Below are 7,615 nucleotides of genomic sequence, written 5' to 3'. Positions count from 1 at the left end.
TTTTTTAGTTTTAATTACAAATAATGAAAATTTAATTGCATAATGAAGTGTTATAAAATCAAATATGTTTGACATAAATTAGAATTAGGTATTTTAAATTTATATTTAATTTATTTATATATTATTCTTGAGATTAATTCTTTAAATTATTTTATATAAAATTAATTAGTTATCATTGTTTAAAAGTTCTAATGAAAAAAGATTAAAATATAAAAAGAAGAAAAGAAAAAAATCATCAAAGTTAATATATAAAATTAAAATCTAAATAGTTAGCAAATATTTGTAGAAAAATAATAAAATAGAAGACAAAAAGTAAAAAGAGAAGAGAAAAATAAAATGTAATTATCATCGATAACAATTCTTTTAAAATGAAACTTACGACCAATAAGGGCTTTATTAGGAAAATGTGGGTTATGTGATGAAATATTAAGTTTTTTTATGCATCTAGGATCAACTCAGATAGTTAAGAACAACAAAACACCAATAATCTAGTACATGGTTATGTTTTGATTCGCTTTAACAAGCTTAAGGAGTTTATTTCTGATTAAACTCGAACTTTTCATAGGGAAATGCACTCCTTTATAAAAATGACCATATCTTGAGCTACAAACTTCAAAATGAAGTAATTCAAAATCCATTTTGAAGAACACTCAATGACCTATGATTTTGGCATAAGAATTGCCCAAAAATATGGTCAAAAAGTCTCACAAAGTTAAGTTAAAGTTACCTTTATGAAACCCAACGATTAACCTCAAACTTCCTATAGGAAATGACATTGCTTTACAAAAATGACCATATCTTGGGCTGTAGGTGATTCAAAAACCGTTTCGAAGAGAACTTGTACATCTACAATTGAGGAATAAGAATCACCCTAAAATCTAATCAAAGTATCTCAAAAAGTGTAGATGAAGTTGAGCTTATAGAATCCTACGAGATCAGTTTTGGATTCACCCATAATTTCAACCTTTGCTTTCAGTTGATCGGCTTCTCCACTATTCTCTAACTCATAGATCACACGATGTGTGAGTATTGTTCCAAACACAAACACAATTATAGAATTAGAAGTCTACAAAGAAAAATGATTCTGAACAATGTGGTATCTAAACTTTTAATTATGTGTATCAATGTTGTACGTGTCTATAACAATGTTAATTTCTAACGTGACAGGACACATGGCCCACTTAAATGGTGATACGTGTCACTTTTGTCAATTTTTTAAAGTTAAAAATATGTTAGGGACCTCAAATTAAGAAACCCAAACTTATTTTGTTTACTTAAAACTTAAGGAGTTAAAACTAATTTACCCAATAGTTATCATTTACCAAAATTAGAAGGTAAACTAGAAAAAAGAAAGAACCCCTAACAAAGATGAAAAATGAAAAAAAAAAAGGATGAATTAATGATATTTTCAAAATGAAATTGAATCATTAAATAAAAAAATAAAGAAAAAAATGGAAAAATTAGCAGAATATGCTAATTTTATTTTTTAATTGGGTCTTTGGGCCGTTTTTTATTTAGGGAAATACGCCATTTTAGGATTTAAAAGCCAGATTGGTTCACTGATCAAATTTATTATTATACCGGTGACTCATCCGCAAATACTATTTTTGTGTGCAGGGATGGATGAGTTCTGTGAACTATTACTGTGGTGTGTAAGGTTGGATTGGGTAGTGGATTGCACTGTCATTCATGAGCTTGCCATTAGATACTGTGAATTCTGTGGAAATCGTGATTCTAATTTGTACTTTGCACTGCATGTTTGTATGATATTATTTATTGCTCTATTTAATTACCATTCATATGTTAGGACCACACTGAGCTTCATAGCTCACCCCTTTTAGTTTTTCCATCTTTTCCAAATAACTCGTGAGGTTAGGGCTCAGACTTTGTATTTGAAGGACCGTCGTCAAATTTTATCAAAACTAAAACAAAACTCATTTTATAATCTCTGATTGGTTTTTGCCTTGTATAAATAAACTGTGGCAAGGACTTGGTTACCCATTTGGTTTTGGGTTTTGCATTACATTTTATATCACAAAAACTAGATAAGTTAATTATTTAATTTTCGCATGAAAAAGGTATCCTTTTTATAATGAATAAAACTTTGGGCATCAAGTTCAATTCATAAAATGCAAGATAGAATAAAATTTTTATTTAAACCTAAAAATAAATCATGTTTTCAAATGGTTTAAAACCTTAGCGATTTAGTCCCTAAACCAACTCTGAATTGAAAAGATAATGATTTTGGTAAAACTCATTAGAAGCATATTTTGATCTTTGAAAGGTAGACAAATGTATTAAACAAAAATTGGTTTTTGACTTTTTTACGAAACTGAATGTTTTACTAGGCCACTTCGGTGGCTAGTGTGACCTCCATAATTTAGCCATAACATCTGGGTCAGGTTGTAGGAGGTTACATTGACTCTATTTCCAATTGAACTCAGGCTTTCAATACATCGAAGCATATGAGTCAGCACACATAGTCAATCGCTTACTTAGGATTGAGGTAAGTCACATTATGAACACCACAAGTGAAAAAATCCGCAAACGGATTTAGGACTTAATCTGCTTAGGTTCTTTTTGATATAATGTTATTAAAGATAATCATATCTGTGTCTTTATCTTCTGGGAGTCATCCGCTCGAATACTCAAGACAAGATGTTTCCTTGATAGGACTTGATAGGCGACTAAATAGTCTTTTAATCGATTTGCTTAATTTCATGATAATATGACTTATTTAGATTATCTACTAATATAAATAATCTTCTCGCACTATGATTCAACCACATAACGTAACTTAATATTAGTTAAAAATTAGGTAATTGGTGATCCAATATATGCTCATTCATTTTGTTTTGTATGCAAAAACTGTTGAGGACAAATCCAAACGATATTAATGTAAATGATTGGTTTTATTAAACCAATCCGTTCAAAAATTATAAGTATATTATGACTAAAAACTACACAAAGGGCACTAGATCCTAATAATATAAGTTGTCTTCTCAAATTATAATTCGATTATATAATGCAACTTAATATTAGTGAAGTCTTAGGTAATCAATGAGCCAATATTTGATTATAATTTGTTCTTTACTTGCAAAAATGATTGAAGATAGTACAACATAGAGATAACGAATAACATTTGTTTATTTCCATGAATAATAAGTTTGACTATTCAGTAATTTATCCAATATGATGAAATTACTACACTAATGGCACAAAAATTCTAATAGACTTAGCTTAATGGGCATGGTTAAGGACCTAAGAACTTTAAGATCATAGGTTTGGCCCTGACTTGTGTAAACCATGCGCGAGTTCTTAGCCCATATTTATTTTGGTTCAAGTTCCACCATTTTTAGGTCTCATGTAACGCCCCGAATTTCTAATTTTTGGAAGGTATTTGTTTGCAAAGTAATTTGCTTTGGTGTGGTGGTTAAGTGCTTGGAAAGTATGTTTTGGGTCTCAAGTTTGATCCTCTTGTTTTGTTTCTTTGGGGTCTTGAGTTTGAGTCCTCGTATAAGCATATTGATTATTTTTTTGTTTGCTATTTGTTGGAAGTTGAGTTTTTTTTTAAATTATAAAAGCTAGATGGTTAGATTATTATAGTACATTTTATCTTTTTTTAATTTAATTCTTTAAGTTTCAAAATAAAGCCAAATCCTTAAATTTGCTCCTAGTTTCAACTGTTCAACTACTCCACATGCACGTTCCACTTTCTTTTCTAATTTCCCAAGTCTACAAACTTTTCTCTTTTTCATTTTTGCTCTTGATTCGGTTATATAGTGATGGTCACAAAACTAACTAAAAATACGACAAAGGAAAGTGCACCTATCGATAAATAGTATAGCTACGGTGAGTAAAGATATCGTATCCACGAGGACTAAAAGTACTAGTAATTACCGTTTTCTTATTATTTAACCGACAAATTGAAGTGATTGGTTTAAGCTAAAATCTACTAAATTAATTAACTAAAGAACTCAGCAGAGAATAAATAAGGAAAATAGTTGAATAATAACCAAGAAGCTAAACAATACCCAGGAAATAATCCACCTAGACTTCATCTATCATTACGAATCTGAATTAAACAATTTATTCACTTGGTATCTTGATCTGTAGAAATCCCTAAATTATGCTAATATCTTTTTCGGGAGTAAGAGCAACTAACTCTAAGTTAATCAATTGAAAATTCTTTCTAATTAAAGCTCATATTGTCACATTAACTTGATCTATGGATCCCCTTATTAGATTTGACTTAATTCGGTAGATTTATGTCATCCTATTTCTAGGATTGCATGCAACTCCACTCAGTCATGCTGGATCTACTCCTAAATATGGGCTTTTCCTCCTCTAATTTAAGCATATTAAACATGAATTAATATCTCAGAAATATTAAAACAAGAGATAATCACACATAACTGAGAACAAGATTCAAGTATTTATCGTGTAAAATAAAAATCAAATAACATAATTCATCATAGAGTTCATCTCCCCTAAGTATCTAGAGAATTAGTTCATAATTGTAAATAAAAACATCTTTAAGACAGAATAACCACAAGAAATAAAGAAACTCATGAAAACTTCAAAGAAATTAAAATGAGGTCTTCAATCTTGATGGAAGTCTGCTTTAGAGTTGGCTTCAATAGTGTTCTTCGAGTTGTTTTCTTCAATACTCTTTGATCGCCCCCTATTCTATTATTCTATTTGGTATTTATAGACTTTAGAATGCCCGGAAAGCATAAAAATTGTGTTTTTCCGTGTCTTTGGAACGTGACTCGCGAAATCGATACAGTTTGGCACATGGCCGTGTGGGAAGGCCCAACCCGTGTAGCTCTTGAAATCTACTCTATTTGTCCAATTTTAGCTTATTTTTCACTCCTTTTGCTCCCAAATGCTTTCCTAACTATAGAAATATAAATTTAAAGGATTAGAAGCATACAATTCTCTAATTTGCATAAATAATCATCCAAAAACACTTTGAGAACAAGATTAAAATATGTTACTTTTATCACTTATCATATAACTCTTCTTTCTTGCTTGGCCTTTTCTTTATTTTCTTTCTTTGGGGGTTTACTTATTACATCAATAAGCTACTGTTGGATTTGTGTGGTTTGTGTTAGATGAATTGTTCGTGTAAGTTCATTATTTATTTTGCTGCTATTGTTCGATTTTGCTCAGTTTTGCTAAGTAGAACTTTAACGATTAGATTTTCCCTATGTTTTCATTAGTATGCAATTGAATTCTTTTTAGGCGAAAGGGGTAGAAATCAAGGTCTTCCGGAGGTGTAATCGTTACGATTGTTTACGGATTTCTGAAGAGTAAGTGTTCAACATTAGTATACGACTAGAAATTTTGGTTTAAGAATGCATTCTTAGATGGGTTTTATTGTGATCAATGGGTACGATTTGATAAATGATTGTTGGTTTTGTGAGTTCCAAGAGTGTGGTTAATCTTATTTTCGATTAGGTATGTAAAACGACCCCTAAACTTGATAGAAACTTAGAAAATCCTGAAACAAAGGCTATTTTTTGAAACTACCCAGTGCCACATGGCCGTGTGTCAGACCGTATGGCCAGGTCGTGTGTGGCACACGGTCGTGTGAAACATTACAGACCGTGTGGCCAAGCCGTATGTGGCACACGACCATGTGAAATTGTACAGTCAGTGTGGAGCACACGAGTTAGGTTTTTGGGTCGTGTAGGCCACATGGTCGTATGAGTATTTTTGCTTAATTTCAGGGCTCTTTTAAGGGCTATTTGAGGGACTCAAAATTTGGGCCCGTAGACATTGTATGGGGCCAAAAAGACATAGGTTTCAGTACGTAAAAGTATTCAGATAAGCTTAAGAGGTATGTTAAGTAAGAAATGTTACCTTTAAATTGTGTGCTATGTTATGGTTTGTATTAAATATGTAGTATGTATGCCATATGATTTATGATATATGTAATTATGATATGTGATTATGATTTATTTTTGTTTCGAGTTGGGTTATTATATGATGGAGGAAATGCTATCTGGCTGTTTATACTACAATTATGATGGCTAAACCATAAATTTGTGTATGTCAGTTCAGCTGTAAATATATGAGTGGCACACCGCCACAAATTGGTGTGATTGGATAGATGGACTCTTGTAGTCCTATATGGTGTGATTGGTTGGACGGAGATGGTGTGTAGTGGATGGGGGTAGGACATAATATGGTATGATAAAATATGTTATGTTATGATTCGATATAACATGATATGCTAAGATTCAATATGATATGATACGTTAAGATATGATTTGTATAAATTCTGATATGATATGAAACTATTTGAAATATTCTGATAAATATGTATGTTTGTATTGAAATTATGGGCCAAATCACACACTGGGCTTTAAGCACATGCCTCTGTTGCTTTGTTTTAGGTGATCCTCCGACTTAGGATAGGATGGCGACTCAGGAGCTCATGTTTCATATTTTATTTTGGTTTAGTACTATGGATTTCACTAGTTTTTGTTGTTATTATGGACATTCTTGACTTTTTCTTGGGGTTTGTTTATTTTTGGATATTTTATGATTCGTTTAGATCTTTAGGACCTTCTTGGTTCTTATTATGTAAAAGTCTTTTTCCTTTTAATGATGCTTAACTTAAGATAACTAAAAGAGAAAGAGAATCATGATTTTTCAAAAGATACATGGTATAGTTTCCTGCTGCAAGTCTAACTGAAATTTTTATAGTGATTTATCTCACAAATGTACCAATGAGTTGGTTTTGATTTTAGTAAAATGATATAAGTCGTGCTTTCAGAAAATTGCTATGCTTTCAAAAAGTTATTCTAATTACTTTTCTTTCTGCTGAAATGGGTTTTCAATAAAATTAAACGTTTAGGTCGGGTATAGGGTGTTACATTTAGTAAAATGATATAAGTCGTGCTTTCACAAATGTAACGTCTAGGCCAGGTATGTGGTGTTACATTTAGTGGTATCAGAGTCATATTGCAAAACTCGGCTTTAAGAAATAAATTCTTATTTTGAATTGGAATTTTATTCAAATGATTTTCAAAATTTTTGATAAGTGAAATCAAGAATCCAACGCCAATCCAAGTAAGAACTCTAAAATTTAGTTATGCTTTAGAGACACTTTGCATGTGATATGTTAGTATAATAAGTGGCCTTTAGAGATTGTAGTGTAGTAAATCACTCTATATTTTGATAAGTATTTCGATAGATTAAGGTTTAAAACTTAAACTGATTTCATAAAACTCTAGAAAATTTGTAGATAAGACAATGAGCACTCGTAGTTCTCATAGACATGGTACCTGTTGGCGCAGTGGTCGCCGTCAGGGGGCTCGAGTTGAGCCATCTTCGATTTGCAGTTTGCCCTAGTTAGATATGAGTGAGATGGTAGGAATTCGACTGTTGAGACTAAGTCTGCGGCTCAGACTACCGAGGATGACGCACTATCCTATGCAATGTTGAGAGTTTTAGAGTGGGTCGCTGGGACCCATTCGGGATCAAGAGCCAAGGGTTGATTATTGAACGACTTCAATCCAATGGAGCTAAATTATTTAGGGGTGTTTCTGGGGTTGGCCCAACTATGGCTGAATATTGGCTAGAGGCCACAGAAAGGATAATG

The sequence above is a fragment of the Gossypium raimondii genome, chromosome 7 (genome assembly GCF_025698545.1).
Source record: "Gossypium raimondii isolate GPD5lz chromosome 7, ASM2569854v1, whole genome shotgun sequence".
Lineage (NCBI taxonomy): Eukaryota > Viridiplantae > Streptophyta > Magnoliopsida > Malvales > Malvaceae > Gossypium > Gossypium raimondii.
The sequence above is the reverse complement of the archived record's forward strand: the minus strand, read 5'-3'. Positions refer to the sequence as shown.